At 43.0% G+C, this 24,214-nt stretch overlaps 1 pseudogene; it reads right to left on the reverse strand.

Annotated features, from left to right (window-relative positions):
- Positions 1–15,516: 15,516 nt before the first annotated feature.
- LOC147792674 (uncharacterized) lies at positions 15,517–16,889 on the reverse strand (annotated as a pseudogene).
- Between the last annotated feature and the right edge of the window lie 7,325 nt (positions 16,890–24,214).

Here is a 24,214-nt window from a genome sequence, read left to right on the forward strand (position 1 = left end):
TCTTCTTTGTTCGGAAGGCTGGCAAGATATTGCTATACACATTCAAATCTAAGAGACTGCTATCCTTGAACTCTACGCTAATGAATGGACTATTTCTTTCACTCGGTAAATAGGTTAAATAAAGCTAAACTTCTCCAGTCTCGTCGAGCTTCTCGTAACCCTCTATCCCTATTCAATAAGAAAAAGAGTATGGTCAGTGGTTGACACTCAAAGACGAGGTAAACTAATTAATTGACTTGACTCTCTCTCCCTAATTGAAGAAGGTAATTCAGAAGGAAAGACTAACGATTCATTCTTTCTCTGATCCTTGCTTGCTGGGTTGGAAGGAAGGAGTTAGCAGCTTGACAGTCGAGCTACTCTACTCTACTTACTCACGAACCTATATGACCGAAGAGTAACAAAGATAAATAGGCAGGATGAGAAGGAAGAAGGTAAAGCTCATTCACCTACACCTATAGATTCAAACACTCACTCGGTAAAGCAATTCTATTGCCCCTCCTATCTATTACCATCTGTTCTTGTTCTTATATATACTACTAGACGACTGTAAAGAAAGCATATTCAATTCATTATCGTTCACTCCCTATTTATTACTTCTTTCACTCTGTCTTAAACTCTGGAAAGCCTAAAGAGGAAAGAGAGTTTACAGTCTTTGAATAAATGAATGAGTTAGTTAGTTAGTTAGCTGCTTTGAAAGCCGAAAGCAACTATCAGGGAGACTCCTTTCCTTATTAATGAGACAGACGGATTTCCCTCGGTAAAGCTAGAAGAAGAACCTGAACCGGAACCTACACCTTATACGATATTCCCTGACCAAACAACAAACACCTACTCGTTCATTCAATCAAAGACAAAGGATGAATGAGAGTTTACTGTAAGTCAAGAAGAAGGTCAAGCTCAATCATCTGTCGGTAAAGTTGCTTCGCTCCTCTCCCTATTGATTGATTCTTTCTCCTTCCCATTAACCTATATTCTTTAATAGTAAAGAAGGTCAAAAGCATATTCTATTCATTCGTTCTCTTTTCTTGAACAGTAAACGAAGAAAGATGAAAGATTTGCTCATTCACCTGAACCAGATTTCACTCTTTCATTTGGTAAAGCATATTCAGTTTCAGTAGCTTCACTCGATCTCGCTATTTTACTGTCCTTTCTTTACAGTCTCGCTATTATGGTAGTCAAGGAATCCCCCGAGGAGAGTGGAGACCCTTTTCATGCAGGACTCAAAGAAAAAGATGCCTCGAAGCATACGACCACGAAAAAGATGAGGGCAGGATTACCGGAGCGGGAGGGGAGAACGAGGGATGTGAAATTAGACAAAGGGTGGATGTGGAACTGCGTGTGCTTACGTGATGAAGAAAGATGAAGAACCTTGCATATGTAGGCAATCTAATATGGATCAATTTTAGGAAATTGCCTTAGTCCGGAATAGGGGAAACCAAAGTTCAGTCTTAGAAAGTCTCGAGGGGTTAGAAGATTGGTACCAAGTGTATAGGGATGACCTTGTGTATAGGGATGACCTTGTGAAAACGAAGATCTTAACCCGAGGATCAAAGAGGTTTTCAAGAATTATCTTGAACCTTTGACTGATTAAACGAGATAAAGAGGAGGATGATTATTGAACTCGGTAAATAGGCTGGATGAGAAGAAGATGAGAGTCAGTCAGAATGTATTGTATTTGTCTCGAGCTTCTTGAACAAATAGGTGAAGTAGCTCTTTGATTGAATGAACTGTAACGACTCTTATTCATGAGAGTTTACGTTACGAACAGAACTCAATCACTTGTCCCTGATTTCACTGATCTTGATCCTTTCTTGTCTTTCACTCTTTGACTCTCCTGCCTGTAACCAAGGGTTGAACTATTTGACTCTGATCAAGATCCTTAATTCTTCTTCTTGTGAGTTATTCTTGAACAGTAAACAAGGGAAAGCCGCGTCTTCATTTACTCGACTGTAGGTCTCACTCCTAAACGTATTATTTATGGTCGAGTTTGCTCCTTCACTTGTCCCTAATTGAACTGTAAAGAAAGACTGAAGCAAGACAAGATTAATTCGACTTTACCTTTATCAAAGAATAAGAAAAAAGAGAAAGAACTCCAGAACCTATCCCACTAATAGCCTTTACATTACAATTCAAGAATAAATGAAGGAAGGAAAGAATATAGGGAGAAGAAAATGAAAGTCAAGACGAAACTAATTCAAGCAAGAAAGAGAAGCGAATGAACGAACTTCTCTCCTATTTCTTCTTTCTCCTACACCTACCTATTTCTTCTTTCTCCAGAACCTATCCCTTACAGTTCAATCCGGAACAGGAAGTCAGTCAAGCCGAAAGCAAGAGAAAGCCTTCCCCAATCCTCTCCTTTACAGTCGAGCCGCGCCTCTTCTCATCTCGCAATTCCATTTCCTTTGCATTGCCTTCCCTTCCGAAACAGTAAATGAAGAGAAGAAAGAGCTGTGAATGATTCGCTTTGCTCCTTATACTCTATATATGCCGCCCTGAGCTACTTCCTTCAATCCTACACCTGTCCCTGATTTCACTCTTTCACTCGGGTTGAACTAGGTAAGCTGGACTCCAAGAAGAAGAAGAAAGATTTCCTGAACCAGAAACAGTAAGAAAAGAAGAAGAATCAACCTGAACCTCGGCTTCGCTTACCTGCTTGCTTCACTATTCTTTCGGTAAAGCATATGAAGTAGCTCTTTGATTGAATTTGATTCAGCTTGAAAGACTCAACAAACAAATGAAAGAAAGATCAATCAGCTCATTCACCTTAACCTGTGCATAAAACAGTGAAAGAGTGCTTAAAATCGAGACCCTAATTCAGAAACCTTAATCTGGGACGTTTGAAGTACGTGCTAAAAAATTGAGTCACGGTGGATATTTTTCGAAACTTTTGTGGCGAATGATTAGGACTGATGATTTAGAATCGAATTTTGAAGAAATGGAGAGCATAAACAGTAAAAGAGTGCTTAAAATCGAGACCCTAATTCGGAAACCTTAATCTGGGACGTTTGAATTATGTGCTAAAAAAACCGAGTCACGGATGACGTTTTTCGAAACTTTTGTTGGGAATCATTAGGCCGGATGATTTAGAATAGAATTTCGAAGAAGCGGAGTGCTTAAAACAGTAAAAGAATGCTTAAAAGCGATTCCCTAATTCAGAAACCCTAATCTAGGACGTTTGAAGTACGTGCTATAATAAACGTGTCACGGTCGACATTTTTTTAAACTTTTATTGGAGAATCTTTAGGCCGGAAGATTTAGAATAGAATTTCGAAGAAACAAAGTGCATAAAACAGTGAAAGAGTGCTTAAAATCGAGACCCTAATTCAGAAACCTTAATCTGGGACGTTTGAAGTACGTCTTAAAAAAATCGAGTCACGGTCAACATTTTTCAAAACTTTGTTGGCGAATCATTCGGCCTGATTATTTAGAATCAAATTTCGAAGAAACAGAGAGCATAAAACAATAAAAGAGTGCTTAAAATCGAGACCGTAATTCGGAAACCTTAATCTGGGACGTTTAAAGTACGTGGTTTAAAAACAGAGTCACGAACGACGTTTTTTGAAACTTTTGTTGGGCATCATTAGGTCGGATGATTTAGAATAGAATTTTGAAGAAACGGAGTGCTTAAAACAGTAAAAGAGTGCTTAAAATCGAGACCCTAATTCAGAAACCCTAATCTGGGACGTTTGAAGTCCGTGCTAAAAAAATGAGTCACGGTTCAACGATTTTTGAAACTTTTGTGGCGAATCATTAGGCTGGATGATTTAGAATAAAATTTCGAAGAAATGGAGAGCATAAAAAAGTAAAAGAGTGCTTAAAATCGAGACCCTAAGTCATAAACCTTAATCTGCGACGTTTGAAGTACGTGCTAAAATAACAGAGTCACGGAAGAAGATTTTCGAAACTTTTGTTTGGAATCATTAGGCCAGATGATTTAGAATAGAATTTTGAAGAAACAGAGTGCATAAAACAGTGAAAGAGTGCTTAAAATCGAGACCCTAATTCGAAAACCTTAATCTGGGACGTTTGAAGTACGTGCTAAAATAACTGAGTCATGGTCGACGTTTTTTGAAACTTTTGTAGGGGAATCTTTTGGCCGGAAGATTTAGAATAGAATTTCGAAGAAACGAAGTGCATAAAACAGTGAGAGAGTGCTTAAAATCGAGACCCTAATTCGGAAACCTTAATCTGGGACGTTTGAAGTACGTGCTAAAAAAACCAAGTCACGGTCAACATTTTTCGAAACTTTTGTGGCGAATCATTCGGCCTGATTATTTAGAATCGAATTTCAAAGAAGGAGAAGGCGCAGGCCGGGGCAAGCAGGAGAATGAAACTAGCTTGACCTTGTTCAAGACAGAGAGAGTAGATCGAGTTCCATCACGGTAAGGAGCTTCTCTTCCTGGTCTGGCTCATTCATCCACTGTAAAGTAAAGAAAGGATAATACGGATTCAGTCTCCCTTCTTCTGATTTCGAATAGAATTGTTGTAACACAGAGTAGTTATTTAGTTTGTTTAGTCTCATAGCTTTACCTCGTTCCATCAGTCTCATTCTTGTTGCTTGAAGGTGAAGTAGCTCAGTCTCTTTCGAATTACCTGAGAAATAGCCCTAAAAATAGGTAGAGGATAAAATGGTTTCGTCCCTCTCATTCATCTTTCCTTAAACAACCTGACTTAAAGAAAGAAACAAAGAAAGACCTATTAGAACCTCGTTCTCTCAAAGAGATAGTTCAACCCTGTTCAATCAGGATAGGATCATGAATCTTTCGTTCGGTCTTAGTTTACGAGCTTACTCTTCAATCAAGAAAGCAGAAGCAAAGAAAGAAGCCCCATATCCATCCTTTTCTTTACCCTTTACCGATGAGGAGTGAAGTCAGAGAAAGTAGTTAGTTAGTAGCAAAGTAGTTAGTTAGTTAAGGAGAAAGAATGAATGAATGAAGAACATAGGAATAGGAGTAAACAACTTGAATGCTTGATCTTACAGTGAGTAGAAGACAAAAGCTAAGGTAAGGCGTGAAGCAGACAGACAAGAAAAGAAGAGTCAAATAACAGCAGAATACTTTGATAGTGACAAACAAAGAGTAGAAAGTTAATCATCAAAGGCAGGGGAAAGAAAGAGTGAACGCTCAGTCAATCAATCAGTAGGAGAGGTGAAGGAGAGTCTTAAATGAAACACTATAGCTTATTAATGCAAGCAGTTAGACTAGTTATTCATAGACAGTAAACTAACTCTCTTTAGTCTTGACTTGAAGGAAGTCTCAGTATCAGTAGTTTACACCTACTTCTTCCCTACGTCCGTAAACCATTCTTTCTATTAGATATATTACCTAACAAGTAAAGAACGACCAAGGGGAATGGAACAAATTAATGGTTCTTTAGTCCGCCCGCCTCCTTCTCTTTCTTCTTCTTCTCTTGCTTGAGGATTGAATGAATGAATAAGTAGTTGGTTGGTTCACAGTCTTTACTCTTCTTCCTAAAACTAGTCTTTAGCTGGAAAGAACGTACAGGAGAATGAATTCATCTTCTCTTCCTGCAGTCTTTAGCTTGTTGGTTCAGTAGTTAAGTTCGTAAACAAACACCTATTATAGAGTTCAATCCGTTTCTTAGTCTCCCTTCAAACAAAGACTGTAAAGAAAGAAGCGCATAGGGCAAGTATTTCATATGCGAGTTAATTAATAAAGAGAATGTAAAGAAAGAAGATAAGAAAGGATAGCTTCTAACCCCCTTTCCTTTTAAAGACTAGAAACCAAGAAACGAACTCTCTTTTGGCTTTATTACTTGTTCTTTAGGTTTAAGGTTCAGCTTTAGTCAGTCTTTCTTTGCTTTGTTGTTGTTTAATATACTAACTAAAAAGGTAACTAAACTCTATAACTAACAAACAAAGGTAACTAACAATATACTCTGTAATATCGAATAGACAGAGTATTAAGGTTACAGCAATGGAATAGAATAGAACTTTCGGATTTCATGAGTGAAGTGAAGTAGGTTAGGTAAGAGCTTTCCTCCGGATTGAATGAAGTAGCTTAGCTCGGGTAATACCAGTGAGGGAGCTAGTTCAACCCCTGTTGTAGTTACCCTTGTTGTAATTGGAGAGGAGAAGGCAGGAAGAGACTAGATTGGAGAGGAGAGGGCAGGAAGAGCAGCAAGCAGATCAAGTGTAGTAGTCTTTCTATACCACTTCTTCAATCAGGAGAGAGAGTAAGTACAGGAGAGAGAGTAAGTAGCTGTTAGGCTTATGGAGCCTGATACTTATTTATAGCTTGGTCAACGGTTATATCCGGTAAAGCTATATTTAGTAAAGCTATATCCGGTAAAGCTATATATGGTAAATAGCTATATATAGTAGATGGCTAAATCTGGTAAAGCTATATATAGTAAACTATACCATATATATATATCTGGTCCGGTAGAGCTTTGAAAATGTACTTTTCTATTCTCTGTACTCTCTCTTGTTGTACATACCTGAAGTCATCAATACAAAATCCTTTTAGCCAAAGTTCTCCTTGCAACTTTTCTCTATCCCATTCTTTGTGTTCATCTAGATCGAGCGTGTGCGTTGTTGTGCGATCCTAACAACTGGTATCGATCCTAACAACTGGTATCAGAGCCAGGCGGAAGCTAGAGCCATGTGGAAGTCAGAGCCAGGCGGAAGCTAGAGCCAGGCGGAAGTCCGAGCCAGGCGGTGTCAGAGCCAGGCGGCAGTCAGAGCCAGGCGGCAGTCAGAGCCAGGCGGAAGTCAGAGCCAGGCGGAAGTCAGAGCCAGGCGGCAGTCAGAGCCAGGCGGCAGTCAGAGCCAGGCGGAAGTCAGAGCCAGGCGAAATTCACCACGATCTGTGAAGATGGAAAGTTCAAAGATTGGAATTGAGAAGTTTGATGGATCCGATTTTGGTTTCTGGAAGATGTAGATTGAAGATTATCTATACCAGAAAGATCTTCACGAACCTCTGTTGGGGGTGAAGCCGGATACCATGACCACGAAACAGTGGAAGCTCAAGGATCGATAAGCCTTGGGGCTGATTCGGTTGACGCTATCCAGAAACGTGGCGTTCAACATTATCAAGGAGAAGACAACGTCAGGTCTATTGAAGACGCTGTCGAATATGTACGAAAAATCGTCGGCTATGAAGCAAGTGGGAGTTGATGTTGAGTTGCTCAAAGATTCACAGACTGATGTTGTAGCAGATACTCATGAAACTCCTGAGACTCTTGCTGAGAAACCAGAGGTGAAGCAAGTGGGAGTTGATGTTGAGTTGCTCAAAGATTCACAGAGTGATGTTGTAGCAGATACTCATGAAACTCCTGAGACTCTTGCTGAGAAACCAGAGGTGAAGCAAGTGGGAGTTGAGGTTGAGTTGCTCAAGGATTCACAGAGTGATGTTGTAGCGGATACTCAAGAAACTCCTGAGACTCTTGCTGAGAAACCAGAGGTGAAGCAAGTGGGAGTTGAGGTTGAGTTGCTCAAGGATTCACAGAGTGATGTTGTAGCGGATACTCAAGAAACTCCTGAGACTCTTGCTGAGAAACCAGAGGTGAAGCAAGTGGGAGTTGAGGTTGAGTTGCTCAAAGATTCACAGAGTGATGTTGTAGCGGATACTCATGAAACTCCTGAGACTCTTGCTGAGAAACCAGAGGGAAGCAAGTGGGAGTTGAGGTTGAGTTGCTAAAAGATTCACATAGTGATGTTGTAGCAGATACTCAAGAAACTCCTGAGACTCATGCTGTTGGCGAGGAACTCGGTCTATCATTCAAAACACAGAAGGCGATACCATTTCACTCGGAGGTTAGTTGAAGATGGTGATGTGTTTTGAGAAGATAGAGGGTGCAAAGAATCCAGCAAACATGTTGACAAAATATGTTGATGTTGGAATATTGAGGTTGTGCAAAACCTCAATTGGTATGGTGCAGTGAAGATGCTCATGGTCGTTTGAGATTGAAATTCTTGGTTGACTAGATCAGTCTCCAAGTGGGAGAATTGTTAGGCTTATGGAGCCTGATACTTATTTATAGCTTGGTCAACGGTTATATCCGGTAAAGCTATATTTAGTAAAGCTATATCCGGTAAAGCTATATATGGTAAATAGCTATATATAGTAGATGGCTAAATCTGGTAAAGCTATATATAGTAAACTATACCATATATATATATCTGGTCCGGTAGAGCTTTGAAAATGTACTTTTCTATTCTCTGTACTCTCTCTTGTTGTACATACCTGAAGTCATCAATACAAAATCCTTTTAGCCAAAGTTCTCCTTGCAACTTTTCTCTATCCCATTCTTTGTGTTCATCTAGATCGAGCGTGTGCGTTGTTGTGCGATCCTAACAACTGGTATCGATCCTAACAGTAGCTTCCTGGCAAGCAAGTCTGATTAGATTAATCTTTGCTTTCCTTTTAGTCTCCACTGGAAAGGAATTCAGAATAAGCAAAAGATAGGTTACGGACGGAGTGAACCAACGAACGAACTAGCTAGGAATCAATCGATCGGAGCGAAGACACTTCTTCCTTCTTCTAGTGGTTACAAGGCAGCAGGTGAAAGAAGAGTTAATAGTTTCTCATCCAGGTCAGGTGAAAGAGAGTTAGTTAAAGAGAATGAAAAGAGTTCAGAATAATTACAAAGAGAGTTAAGGAGTAGATTACTTGTTCCAAGGATAGCGGAATCAGCTTACCTTCACTGATCCTCTTCAGTGTCAGTTGAAATACCCGATGAGAGCTTACTGTGGAGCCTTAGGATTGCGGAAGAACACAAATACGGGATTGATTGTAAAGAGTAGTTAGTTAGTTCTCAGTCAAGTCAGTCATCAAGTTGAAGACAACTTTCTCTTGTTCTAGAATAGCTAAAGCCCCGTTCACGAGGTTCCACTAATAGAGACAGAGACTAGTTCATGAGCGAAGCCCCTTTACCCACAGGGGAGGTGAAGGAGCGAAAGCAACTCGACCAAGAGGGAGAGGAGCGAAAGCTGTGAGACCGAGTTTATGAGGCAAATAAGCAAAGCTGCGAGACCGACAGGGAAAGGAGTGAAACAGCTCGACCAAGAGGGAGAGGAGCTTGACCCTCCTCTTCATCTTACACTGTTCAATAAGGGACAGACAAAGGAAAGAGGCGTTGAGTCTATAATGAGTCAGTCAGAGACCAATAAGCAGAGAGAGTAGTTAGTTACGTTAAGTCCTACGAAGAAAGAGGTTACGGCAAGAGAGAGAGGACAACCGGTGAAGGAAAGAGTTAGGGAGACAAAAGCTAAGCTAAAGTGCGAAGCTGCCAGACAGAATAACAAATATCAAGCTTTCCTTAAAGAAGACTTTCACTGTTAAAGCAAAGAATACATATAGTTAAAGCAAACAAAGAATACAAATTCTCCATCTTGTTACGGGACAGGGGAAAGAAAGAGTTCACGCATCTTGCTTAAGCCTTTGCTCTTGAGTCTTGAAACAAAAACTATTCGTTCCTCTTATGCAGTTACTTCACCTATTTATTCAAACACCGTAAACTCCTTGGCTTTAGTCTAGTCTGACAGTTCACTCTAATTCATCAATCAATATTTAGTCCTTTTTCAATCACAAAGAAATCTCGAATCACAAAGAAATATTGAGTGGTCAAAGGGGGAGAGATATATATCACTATTCCTTATTCTATTTCTATTTGTAATAGAGTTTACCTTTACGAGGCTTGCTTGGAATGAATGTTGTTGTTTGTTTTCTTTCTTGTTCTTTCTCTTGCTTTCTCATGAATAGAGTTTCACTTCAACTTTCTGTAGTATGTAATGATTGGAGTTGTTCTAGACTAGCTAGAGCTTGACCTTCCTTACTGTAAATGTTGTTATTGGTCTTCTCTTCGTCAAGGTAGTAACTTGACCTGACTTTCCTGTAATGTTGTTGTTGTTGTCTTCTCTTCTAAAGGTTAGTAACTTAACTTGACCTTCTTCTTTCGTCAGGTTAGTAACTTTACCCTTCCCTTCTTCTTTTAAAGGTTATAACTTGACCTTCTTTTAAAGGTTAGTAACTTGACCTTCTTTTCTGTAATGGAACTGTAGCTCTTGCTCTCGAATAGCTAGAGCTTTACCCGGCCGTAATGTAACTGTTGTTATTGTTGTTGTTTGGGGCACGTCAGAAGACTTGACCTTCTTGCCCATAATGTATCCGTAGTTCTTCTTGACCAGAGGTAAGCTTTACCTACCCCTACGTAATGTAAACGTTGTTGTTCTTTCATGACTAGCTAGAGCTTTACCCGGTCGTAATGGAAATCTTGTTCTTCCTTCGTCACAAGCTAGAGCTTTACCCTGCTGTAATGGAAATGTAGCTCTTCTTGACCAGATGGAAACGTTACCCTTCCGTAACGGAAATGTAGCTACTCTTGAGACGTCAGGTAAGCTTTACCCTTCCGTAGTAATTTGTGTGTTCGCAGCTCCTCTTGACGTCAGATTAGCGTTACCCTTCTTTTGCTTCTAGTAATTCTGATTGATTGATGATGATGATGCTGTTCTTCTCCTCGGCAGGTTACTTTACCTTCCTGTAATTAATCTTCTTGTTGCTGTTATAGACATAAGGTTAGCTTGACGACCCTTCTGTAGTAATTTCTGTATCAGTAGTTCTTCTTGACGTTAGATTAGTAGAGATTAGCTTTACCCTTCCGTAGTAATTAGAATGTTGTTTGTTGTCTGTCTTGGTTGCTTGCTCGATAGGTGAGTGAGCAGCTGCTTCTCTTTCCGTATGTTATTCATCTTGTCTTGTTGTTTGTCTTGTTCGTCACGTTAGATTACTTTACCTTTCTGTAAATGTTGGTGTTTGTCTTGCTCATGACTAGCTAGAACTTGAGAACCTTCCTGTAAATGTTCTTCTTCTTGTTGTTCTAGAATAGCTAAAGCTTGAACCTTCCGTAATGTAAATTAAGTTCTTGACAGGTTAGTAGCTTGACCTTGAACTTCTTGCTCTTGCTCTTGACCTTCTTCCTCTTGACCTTGACCTTCTTGCTTTTGTAATGTAGTAAATGTTGTTCTTGTTGTTCTTGTTCTAGCCGTTAGATTAGCCAGCCTTGACCTTTCTGTAATGTAAAATGTTGTTCTTCCATAATAGCTAGAGCTTTACCCCTTTCTGTAATGGAAATCTTGTTCTTCCGGAATAGCTGTAACTTGACCCCCTTCTGGAATCTAAATCTTGTTCTTCCGGAATAGTTGTAGCTTTACCTTTCTGTAATGGAAATGGTGTAGTTCTGTAATAGCTGTAGCTTTACCTTTCTATAATGGAAATGGTGTTCTTCCGGAATAGCTGGAGCTTGACTCACCTTTCTGTAATGTCTAATGCTCTTCTTCTTGTCAGGTAAGCTTGAATGAACCTTCCATAGTAATGTATCCGCAGTTCTTCTTGACGTTAGATTAGCTTTACTACCTTTCCGTATGTAATGAATCTTCTTGTCTGTCTTGCTTGGTTGCTTGCTCTATAGAAGCTATAGGTGAGTGAGTGAGCAGCTTCTCTTTCTATTCTGTATGTAATGAATATCTTCTCTTGTTCTTTCTCGTCACGTCAGGTCAGCTTTACCCTTCTGTAATCTAAATATAGTTGTTGTGTTTGTCACATCAGCTTGAGCTTTCCGTATGTAGTTAATTAGATTTCTTGTAGTTAGTTCTTGTTCATGACTAGCTAGAGGTTGCCTGCTGCTTGCTTTCTTTCTCGTCAGGTTAGGTTAACTTGACTCCTTCCCGTGTAATGAATTGAATATGTTGTTGTTGCTTACTTGGTTGCTTGCCTGCTACTTGCTTTCTTTCTCGTCAGGTTGGGTTAGCTTGACCTCTTTAGTATGTAATGCATGTTGTTGGCTGGCTTGCTTGTTGCTTGCTCCCGAGGTAACTTCTAAGAGAGTATTTGAGCTTCCTGTATGTAATGTCACCTCCCCTTAAGGTTTCACTACTTTGCTCCTGAACCTGAACGGGAACCAGCACCTGACCCAGAACTAGAACCTGACGAGAATGAAGAAGGTAGAGACTCAACAAGCAAGCAAGAATGAGACTGCCCAGGAAGTCAAGTCTTAAACCTTTTCCTATCCGAGTTTACAAGAAGGGAGACTCCTTATGAATGAGACAGAACAGGAAGTCAAGACGAAACAAGAATAAATGAAGACGCTTAGCTTACCGGAGAGGAAAGAAAAGAGATAGTTCTTCACCGGAATCAGATTGAACTACTGAACCAGATTGAACTCAATCACTACTGAACCTATTTATTCAAACACGAACAGTAAACAAAGCCGAAACAGAAAACCTTTGACTTCTTTCACTCAAATATAAGGTAATTAGTTAGGAAGTCAATCCTCAACTCAAGCAAGATTCCTTCAAACACTCTTTTCCTCTCCTGTAACCACTCCTTATTAATTCTTGATCTGATCCTGAACTGTCAGTCAATCCGAAACTCCTTATTCCTTCTCCTTCACTCCTGAACCGGAACTGGCTGGCTTGGCTTGCTTTCACTCTTGAGCAAGGGAAAGACTCTGATAGGCAAGATTCATTCTTTCGCTTCTCTTTTCTCCTCAACTCAAGATGAATGAGACGGATTGAACGAGGTAAAGCTATTTTACGGTCTCTTCTCTGGTGGATCCTTACTTAATTCTTTCTTGTTGTTATTATGAGTTATTCTATCATAGTAAACTCATTCACCTGTCGGTTGAACAGCTTCGCTCATTCACTACTTCACGAACCAGGTAACATAGGTAAGCTGGAAGAAAGGTCAAGCTCATTGACCGTAACCTTCTTGCTTTCTTTCACTCATTCACCTTTTCCTTCTTGAACGAGGTAACATAGGCTTCTCGCCTTCAATCCTTCTTGAACTCTAACCTCCTCCTCTCCTTTTCTTTTCCTATTTATTCACTGTAAAAGAAGAAGAAAGATGCATGCATGATCCTGAACTACTGAACTCACTCTTTTACTCTCCTGTAAGAAAGAAGCAAGAATGAGACAGAATAGGAAGGGAAGGAACTGGCTGGGTTGGAAGGAACTGGCTGGCCGGCCGGCTTCGCTCCTGAACCTCCTTATTCATCAAGTAAAGACTGAAGCTCGATTCATTCGACTGAACTACTGAACCTCTATCTACTCCAAGCAATTCTTGTTGTTCGTTTCCTCTCCCTTTTACAGATCAATACTCAAGAAGAAGAATTATCAATAACTACTTCCCTTCCCTGATTTCACGAGGTAAAGCGGCTAATTCATGGACTCTCTCTCCGGAACTAACTGTAAAAGAAGACCCTCGATTCCTTCTCCTTCCCCTCTGCTTCCTTCATTATCCTCAACCTCTTCCCTTCCCCTTCTCCTATCCTTTCCGGACCAACCAACCCGGCTCCGACAAGTCTTTCTTCATTTTTAGGGGTGAGCGGAGCAGTCAAAGAAGAAATCAAAGAAAATGCAAGCTTTTCATTTTGTCTCCAATTCGGGCGAGAGAACCCAGTTTTTATCAAGTTTGTTGTTTTACTCGATCTGAGATTATGTTTTTCACTTATATATATAATAGATCTTTTATTGTGCATCATCAGGAAACTCTTCAACAGATCCTGAAGGCAAATAGTGGGAAAGGACTCTATTGTTCGGAGAGTCATGTGGGGCATGATGGGACAAGATTGAAGTTTTCCGAACTTACTAAAACAGAAGTACTTACTACAGCTAAAGAAGTGGGTCCCGCAGGAACCTCACCCGTAGACCAGGTTAGTGTAACTGCACACAGTCCTATTGAGCCATTTGAAATAATCCCATGGACTCTTATTATGAAGATAGAAAATCTTTCTCATTCACAAATCTATCTTTCTTGACTTTATGCTACTCACTCTCAGTTTGGTCGTACTTTGGATTTCTTCGAGATGGTTAACTACTTTCTTTTTTAACCGTAAGAGGGAGTTCATTCATAGAACCCGCTGGCTCCAGAACCGGTGGAAGTTCCCCACGTCGACCCCATGAAGCACTTCTAAGTTCCATTCACACTTTGTTTGATTCTTTAGCAAGTTCGGTAACATTGTGAGAAGGGGGAAGGGCTGTTGTCCGTTCACTTTCTGGAAATGTCAGAAAGAGATTCCAGTGTCGCAGGCAGAATTATGTCTCGCTATCAGAAAATATCTGCGGAGATGGATACTGAACCCGCGGATGGGTGGAGGAGAGAAAGGATCACTCTAATCTCCTAAAATCCCTCATTAGGGAGTCTATTACTTTCTTTCTTTCTTTCTTTCATAACAGAGTCGAGAATAACGGCTGGCATAGTTGTCTCTCGCATGCAAGGAGATGCTGCTGCTGGATGTCACAGTTTTGGTGCACCATGATCCTTTTCTCTGGAACAATCGAGGGCACTGCCTTCCTTCTTCTTTCATAGGTCGGGACTGAATCAATCATCGCTCAGTGAGCTATTTATTGCCGCCAATAGTGCTTCGCTTGCACGCCAGCACCACGCCTGGTAGAGCTATCGCGCAAGCTTAGAGGGAATAATATCTTTCTTCTTTCTGCCTTTCTTTCCCATGACGACTAGTAAGAGGCAAATAACAAATTTCACTTCATATTCCAGACCTCAACATCCTGCTGCTCATGGTGTTTCACGATCAGTATTGGAAATGAACGGAGAAGTGGTGGAACGTGCGGAACCACATATTTGATTACTCCAGTGCGGCATGAAGCCGCTAACGCCGAGTCGGCTCCTATGCCGCTAGCTATGCCCTGCTTGGTCCCCCGACACGGTGGAGGTTCCCTCCGTAGCGAGTCATGAGCACCGGGCTAAGGGGCGGTTGAGCTACTCAAGCGAACCGCCCTACCTTACTACAAGATAGGGACAGAAGGGAGAAGGTTGTGAAGGTGGCCTCGTTATCCATACCTCTGGTCGTAGGAGGACCGACCCGGGTTTTCATGAGCGTTGGTAGGTCCTGGAGTGCCTGTCAAGGGCTCCCGCGCATATCCCAGGGTGATCATCACGACCTGCACCTCACTCACATCTCGGCACAGTGGAACGTGTAACCTGCCTGCAGTCTCATTCAACTACATTTGTTCCTATAATCCATAGCCTAACAGAACGCAGCAGCGAGGGGCAACCTGCCCATACAGCCAGCGGGGAGGATGGCACTACTGGCAAAGACTGTTTGGCGAAAACGCTACAGGCGCGAAGCGTTGTAGGCCTGCGCTGGGGGAGCATAGCATAGGCAGAAAAGGTAGCCCGGACGGTGGAAGAGCCAGGGGAGGCCGGGTCATTTGACGGAAATTAAAGGATTTTCCCCTATTATCAATCAAAGGACCTATGAAGTAAAGGGAAGTGCATCAATTCTTGAAATAAGAGGGAGGGAGCGAGCCTAAAGTCAATTCAATGAATAGATCTCGAGTCAACGGTACGACAAACAGAGCGATGCCTACACGCGAATTAGCTTCCGAGGTCAAGCAGTCTCAATTTCACTACAGCATTGATTTGCGAATGAATGCTGGGCCACCTCAAATGGTGTGAGCCGCATGCGGGGAGACTCGCACATACGGTTTTTAGGGGGATCCGGTCGAAAGCCCAGCCTAGCCCACCCGACTAGAGGGACTGAGAAATTAATAGAGTACAAAACTTATCTTCAAGCTTTACCTTATTCTGATCGTTCAGAGGGCGATTGCAGAGTCACTGAATGAAGTCCTCCCTTTCTTTCGGAGGTGCTGACCCGTAGCGAGGCAGAGATGACTAAGTGACATATGGAATGTGGCGACGACAACAGCATGTCCGCAAAGGAGATAAGAGGTGGAGCCAACGACCCACTAAGACTCACGTATCTACAACTACATCCTCGAGCGGCAGTCAAACGGAGGCGTGAATGCAAGATGCCAGCGGAATGATCAGCCGGACAGAGGCTAGGGCTACTTTCTTCCCACCGCGTCCTTCCCCTTGTGTGTCGGAGATATAAAGCGAGTGCACCGGAAAAGAATGGGAACTAACTGGGTTGATCTATTGTATGGCGAAGCATCCGAAGCATAACTGCACACTCACACGATCTTTGACAGAGATAGGAGCATTCGGTGGAACCGGTGAACTACACTTGCTTCTGGATAGATGTGTGGGACAAAGGGCTCGTGGTACCAGCTGCCCTTCCCCCTCTGCTTTGAGAACAGAGAGTGCGCAGAAGGGAAAGAGGTCCTCATACGAAGTCGCACACTGAGGCTGTGCGGGAGACTGAAGAATGGGTCAGTAAACTCCCCCGGGGCCGGCAAAATCAGAGACGAAGCTTTATGGTATTTCTCTTTGTTTTTATTGGAATTGGAAAAGGAGATGGGTATGTTCTCGAAAGGGAAGGCAGAGGTAGTACTTCGAATGACGAAGAGAGGTGGCTCGGCAAAGAAGGAATGGTAGGTAAATCGTCAAAGATGACTTCTTTGTTGGCGAAACGAAGGGCTAAATGGCGCCATTGATTCTCCCGGTCTGGATTTACAATGCCTCGGTAAAGAGGTCGATCTCGATGACAACACCCTTTTCTTCTCTTCCTTACTGGGGAATCTTCTCTTATGGCCTTTGCCTCCCGCCCGGCCCAGAAATCGAACCCAGCCTCCTTCTAATCCATTCATTTCTGCAAGCAGGTTTGAATAAGACCTTCTCTCTATTGCATAAGCTAAAAAAGTGAAAAGTACAAAAGGCGAGATAGGCTTTAGAAACTGGGGGGGATTCGTAAGAAGGGCGAAGGAATCGCTTTCAATACCTTTTGTTACGTTACGCTTCTCTTTCTTTTTCCAATATAATTGACATGGCTTGGGGCTAAGGTAACTTAAGTGGGAGAGCCGTGTTATGGGTGACCTTATTGCACGGTTTAGAGAGCACTTGTGTATGTGATGCAAGTGAACGTGTACGAAAAAGCTGTCGTTAAGTTTTGTTGTTCGTTCCGTCGTCGACCCTATCTATGTTTCTACGATGGCCCAAGAACACGCTCATTCTTCAGCTGTAGAGACTTTTGAATTGCGAGGTACCATTACGAGCTCAATATATACGAGTGTTATTCCGTGAAATCACTCGAATTTCAAATCATTCACTTGCTTTAACTACTCATGCTATGGATGTGGGAGCATCAACTCCGTTCCTGTGGGCTTTTGAGGAACGGGAGAAATTATTGGAATTCTATGAAAGAGTCTCGGGAGCCAGGATGCATGCTAGTTTCATACGACCAGGTGGAGTGGCACAAGATCTTCCTCTTGGCTTATGTCGAGATATTGATTCCTTCACACAAAAATTTGCTTCTTGTATCGACGAATTAGAAGAGATGTCAACCGGCAACCGTATCTGGAAACAATGATTAGTGGATATTGGTACTGTCACTGCATAGCAAGCAAAGGATTGGGGATTCAGTGGTGTAATGTTAAGAGGTCGTGCGACATGAAGACATTGATAGCAATATGGGGGAAGTTCCCATCAGGCAACAACGATTACGCCTGACCCTACTTAAGCATGCGTATTATGTCAGTGAAGACTTGGTGTGAAGCCTTGTAGCTTACGTTAGAAGAGCAAAAGGCCCGTGGCTAGGATAAGCTGAGGGGGACAGCGTAAGTGAGCGAATGTGTGTAAGCCCAGTCAAAGATGACTGTTCTAGGCGGGCCACCAACCTTTGAATGGTCTTGGTCCTATGGACTGTGAGCGGATTTGCCTCTAGCCTCTGGGTACGTCGAAACCGCATAAGTTCACCGGGGTGGAGCACGGTCCGCCAAAATCGGCATAGGTTAGGTGCTATTGATGGAACATGGAAAGCCTACCTTTCTCCATATGGAAGTGCTCCGGGCACATAGAGATGTGGGTAGAGTCAACCTCAAAAAGCAAAGGCCAAGCTGTAGGTCACGTGACCTGCACCGAGTTGGTGGCTTACTGGGCTTTTTCCTAGATCAAAGCAGATCAGCTCGTCTTCTTGTTATCCAAAAGTCGGGAATCGGACCCCGCCCCAGAACCTCGAATGAAATAGGTAGCCGGGTTCTCTTTCGACAACCCTTTTGATATGATAGGTCTGGTCACCTTCCCCCTATCCCTTATGTTTAGGAGCGGGATCCAAAAAAGAACGAACAGTCCCGTGGTGGTACGTAAGGCACGGACTCCGCGAACGTCCCACGCCCCCTTTACTAATAAAGGAAAGAAAGCCTCAACCAGAACCACATTCCTTTTGCGTGCAGATGTAGCTAAGTGTTTGACTATATTGGTCATAGTTCCCTGCTGTTGCGGCCGGTGCTCGTTTGCGCGTGAACCAACCCAACAAAGAAGGAAAGGATGCCTCTCTCTCGTCGGGGCATCTGAGAATGATTCGAGCTGTATGAAGGGAAACTCTTGTTAGGATCGATACCAGTTGTTAGGATCGCACAACAACGCACACGCTCGATCTAGATGAACACAAAGAAAAAGGATAGAGAAAAGTTGCAAGGAGAACTCTGGCTAAAAGGATTTTGTATTGATGACTTCAGGTATGTACAACAAGAGAGAGAGTACAGAGAATAGAAAAGTACATTTTCAAAGCTCTACCGGACCAGATATATATATGGTTTAGTTTACTATATATAGCTTTACCAGATTTAGCCATCTACTATATATAGCTATTTACCATATATAGCTTTACCGGATATAGCTTTACTATATATAGCTTTACCGGATATAACCGTTGACCAAGCTATAAATAAGTATCAGGCTCCATAGCCTAACAATTCTCCCACTTGGAGACTGATCTAGTCAACCAAGAATTTCACTCTCAAACGACCATGAGCATCTTCACTGCACCATACCAATTGAGGTTTTGCACAACCTCAATATTCCAACATCAACATATTTTGTCAACATGTTTGCTGGATTCTTTGCACCCTCTATCTTCTCAAAACACATCACCATCTTCAACTAACCTCCGAGTGAAATGGTATCGCCTTCTGTGTTTTGAATGATAGACCGGGTTCCTCGCCAACAGCACGAGTCTCAGGAGTTTCTTGAGTATCTGCTACAACATCACTATGTGAATCTTTCAGCAACTCAACCTCAACTCCCACTTGCTTCACCTCTGATTTCTCAGCAAGAGTCTCAGGAGATTCATGAGTATCCGCTACAACATCACTCTGTGAATCTTTGAGCAACTGAACATCAACTCCCACTTGCTTCACCTCTGGTTTCTCAGCAAGAGTCTCAGGAGTTTCTTGAGTATCCGCTACAACATCACTCTGTGAATCTTTGAGCAACTCAACCTCAACTCACACTTGCTTCACCTCTGGTTTCTCAGCAAGAGTCTCAGGAGTTTCTTGAGTATCCGCTACAACATCACTCTGTGAATCTTTGAGCAACTCAACCTCAACTCCCACTTGCTTCACCTTTGGTTTCTCAGCAAGAGTCTCAGGAGATTCATGAGTATCTACTACAACATCAGTCTGTGAATCTTTGAGCAACTCAACATCAACTCCCACTTGCTTCACCTCTGGTTTCTCAGCAAGAGTCTTCCGGCCCATGCAACCTCCTCTAGAGTCTCAGCGACGCTTCCAGCCGACGCAACCTCCTCTGGAGTTTCAGCGATGCTTCCGGCCAACGCAACCCCCTCTAGAGCTTCAGCGACGCTTCTGGCCGATGCAACCCCCTCTAGAGCTTCAGCGATGCTTCCGGCCGATGCAACCCCCTCTAGAGTTTCAACGATGCTTCCGGCTGATGCAACCCCCTCTGGAGCTTCAGCGACGCCTCCAGATGACGCAACCTCCTCTGGAGCTTCAGCGACGCTTCTGGATGACGCAACCCCCTCTGGAGCTGCAGCGACGCTTTCGGACGACGCAACCCCCTCTGGAGCTTCAGCGATGCTTCCGGGCAACGCAACCCCCTCTGGAGTTTCAGCGACGCTTCCGGCCGACGCAACCCCTTCTGAAGCTTTCAGCGACGCTTCTGGACGACGTAACCCCCTCTGGAGCTTCAGTGACGCTTCTGGGCAACGCAACCCCCTCTAGAGCTTCAGCGACGCTTCTGGGTGACGCAACCCCCTCTGGAGTTTCAGCGATGCTTTTGACCCACGCAACCCCCTCTAGAGCTTCGGCGACGCTTCTGGACGACGCAACCCCCTCTGGAGCTTCAGCGACGCTTCTTCCGGTACTATTCTTCAATTCTCTAACAGTCTTTGTGAAGCTAACTTGTTCATGTTTGCTCATAACGAAGTTCTCACAAGGACTCATAACAATCTCCGCATCAAATACACCTTGTTTATAGCCGACGGTTTTTTGTACATATTCGACAACGTCTTCAACAGACCTGACGTTGTCTTCTCCTTGATAATGTTGAACGCCACGTTTCTGGATAGTGTCAACCAGATCAGCCCCAAGGCCTATCGATCCTTGAGCTTCCACTATTTCGTGGTCATGGTATCCGGCTTCACCCCCAACAGAGGTTCGTGAAGATCTTTCTGGTACAGATAATCTTCAATCTGCATCTTCCAGAAACCGAAATCGGTTCCATCGAACTTCTCAGTTCCAATCTTTGAACTTTCCATCTTCACAGATCGTGGTGAATTTCGCCTGGCTCTGACTTCCGCCTAGCTCTGACACCGCCTGGCTCTGACTTCCGCCTGGCTCTGACTTCCGCCTGGCTCTGACTTCCGCCTGGCTCTGACTTCTGCCTGGTTTTGACACCGCCTGGCTCTGACGCCGCCTGGCTCTGACACCGCCTGGCTCTGATGCCAGTTGTTAGGATCGATACCAGTTGTTAGGATCGCACAACAACGCACACGCTAGATCTAGATGAACACAAAGAAAAAGGATAGAGAAAAGTTGCAAGGAGAACTCTGGCTAAAAGGATTTTGTATTGATGACTTCAGGTATGTACAATAAGAGAGAGAGTACAGAGAATAGAAAAGTACATTTTCAAAGCTCTACCGGACCAGACATATATATGGTTTAGTTTACTATATATAGCTTTACCAGATTTAGCTATCTACTATATATAGCTATTTACCATATATAGCTTTACCGGATATAGCTTTACCATATATAGCTTTACTATATATAGCTTTACCAAATATAGCTTTACCGGATATAACCGTTGACCAAGCTATAAATAAGTATCAGGCTCCATAGCCTAACAACTCTCACGTACAGTTTCTTGTTTTTTTTTGGGGGGGGGGGAAGGAGCCCGACAGGGTCCCCCCACTGACTTTTTACAGGCCTAAGTGAAAGTGAAGTGGTGGGCCTACCCATCCCAACCAGGGGTATGCTGGGATTTGCGAAGAGCAGCACCTTACGATGTTCATGACCAATTGGATCCTGACGTACCCGTAGGTACTAGAGGAGATTGCTATGATCGTTACTGTATCCGTATCGAAGAGATGCGACAAAGTGTTCGTATCATTGTGCAATGTCCTAATCAAATGCCTAGTTGCATGATCAAAGCCGATGATCGTAAGCTATGTCCTCCATCACGATCTCGAATGAAACTATCCATGGAATCGTGTGCCGTGTGAAACGTAGATCATCGCCGTTCTTAACCGAGACTCAGGTTAAGCTCCGTCTCAGAACCTTGTGGGGTTAGGAGTAAAGCATCCCCAGGTTGACGCATCTCGTTGGGTGTGGAGAAACATTGGGAACCAAAATAGCTTTCTTCAGAGCCGTTTCTTGTCCCGTCCCCCCGCCCCGGCATAGCGCTTCACTTTCGGGGATTCGGAAGCATACACACACTTCTCCCTTCTTCATTGATTTGGGGGAAAAGGAATTGTCTACCTGTTGGGAAGTTAGACATTAAGTAAGTGGCTTGATGAGGATAACTAAGCTGACACGCCGGAGTTGGCTTCTGGCACAACTGGGTGGTGCCTTACCTCACTGAAGGTGAACCCACGGTAGCTTTCGTGGTGGTGCTTTAGGATTCCAATGTACTGCATCCAAGATCAGAACGAGCTTGCTGGCGAACCATTGTCGTCCCATTCTTGAGTGAGCTGGAGCGCAGCCATCTTAGCCACTAAACTAGCTAGAAGCTATTGCTTCGGGTCGAAGCACTAAAAGAAAAGGACCAGGAAACACGGTGGTATAGGAACCACGGGACCCCACCACTAGTCTAGTAAAGGGAAAACAGAAGTGCGCTCCTGCACACCAGCTGAAAAAGCCCTTTACCCTTTGAATGAATAATAAGGTCAACTTCATAGTTCCAACCTACATAAGGCTTTTTGATGCCCTTTTTTTAGGTTGGGTTGCTGGATACGGGATCCTCGTAGTAGGCTGGAACAATATCCAGCCGAGAGAGGGCAGCCTTTAGAAGCAAGAGGTTGGGAAACCAAGAGAACGCTTCGCCTTTTCTTAGTCTTTTTACCGCTGACGGAGTAGGAGTAGCACAAAAAGAGGGATTTTGCTTATTGACCCAATGAGAAACCACTAACATCTTCTTCGTTGGGGCCTCGCGCACTGGGAAAAGGCTATAACGCCACGGGAAATCGACCACTAGTAACAAAGCTCACATAATAAGGTATCGAGAGGGCTATCACAGTCAGGTGCGAATCAATTACCCCCTATTTGTAAAGTACCCCTCTCCCTTTGGTCGAGCTATTTCACCCCTCTTCCTATATGACGAGGGTTGAGGCGAGAAATGGCTTGATGAACCCTTCGCCACGCACCGCCCCCATTCACTTGCTTATTGTAGAAGCTATGAGTATACAGTGCCCCACAACTATTTATTCAGAGTATAGTGGGGTTGAAACACGAGAGTGCCCGCCCTTTCTTTCACGCTGGCCTAAGTCAGTCTTTTAGTAAGCGTAACCGTGTATATATATCTTCGATGCTCTCATTTCGAAATGTCCGCTTCAACCGCAGTTTCAACTACCAAAAAGCTAAGTTGGCTTGACGAGCCCAGTGAGGAAGCAGGAGCAATAAAACAACAAATCTCTCGCTTAAGGCTTTCATCGTAAGGGGCAAAGAGAAGAGCTTTTGCTACTGAGAAAGCGAATGGTCAGCGCGAAGGTTCAAGACTTAGCCGAGCGTTAGCGAAGCGCTGTAGTAGCGCTGAACCCCTATGTGCTATAATGCTGAGCCAAGGACGCTCCACCTTATCTATAGAAGCAGTCAATTGAGTTCTGAACGAATTAGCTCCTTGGTAATGCCTCAATCTATAGATAGAAAGCCCTATGTAACGACCCTAAATTTCCACATACTCAGAGTTGCTACTAACGTCTCATGCTCATCTATAATGCGGAAATATAACACTTACATGAACATAATTGATAACGTAAACTTCAAAAAAACATTTAAAACAACTTCTTCTCTGGAAAACACAGCCATGGTCTTACGTGTTTAAATATGAAATACTGAAATGTAGAGAAAACAAAAACAAATACAAAATAATTTAAAACAATGAAATGCAAAACAACCTATTCTAACTTAAGACTAGAAATTTAAATATGAATCTACCCTATGCACGTGTCACAGTCTCTGCTCGCGATGCCGCCGTCCTCCGTACAAGTGCGCCTTGCCTTTACCTGAAAAATGATGTGGCACTCGGCCTGAGTATTTCAAAGAATACTCAGTAAGTGGCCCCACTATAGGGGCCATGCAAATGCAAACACATGCAATCATGATTTAGGAACCTATCTCTAATCATCTTAGGGGTGGCCTCCAGTCTCGGACAAATTGGATGTGTAGTACTTCCCTACACACGACTCACACGTGCGAGTGTGAATCCCCAGGGCGCTCGCACACCCCCTGGACCCTCTAGTCAAGCTAATCTGTAGTGACATCCGGAGGTCAGCGGAACCCCATAGTGTCATGCACCTCATGAACACCCTCATCTGTGTGCTTTCGCACCTGTGCGCATACGCGCTCATCATACGGTGCGCGTCCGCACTCATCATCTCTAGGGGAAGTAGCCCTATGCTTATGAACATACAATATGCATGAGTCCCTCTAAAAACATCATAATGTCTCTTCTGACACAACCCTCTAGTCTCATCTCTTTATTACTCTAGGTAACACATACTCGTGGATATTTATATTAATATCATTTTCACGCTCTTAGGGTTGTGTCCTATGTCGATCTAACAACTGGCATGCTCAATATGGAAAACATCATCATATTAAGGTAAACGTCACACAATCATCATACTCATCATATTGCCATAAAGTGCATCAAACATATCAAGTACGACATTCATCAATATATATATATACTGAGCACATCATCAGGTATCATAACCCACACATCATCATAAGTCATACATCATCATAACTCATATACCGCATCGTACGACATAGTTCATACAACATCGTAACTCATACAATTTTTAGCCTATCCTATAG

The sequence above is a fragment of the Cucurbita pepo genome, chromosome 5 (genome assembly GCF_057944985.1).
Source record: "Cucurbita pepo subsp. pepo isolate OVF chromosome 5, ASM5794498v1, whole genome shotgun sequence".
Taxonomy (NCBI): domain Eukaryota; kingdom Viridiplantae; phylum Streptophyta; class Magnoliopsida; order Cucurbitales; family Cucurbitaceae; genus Cucurbita; species Cucurbita pepo.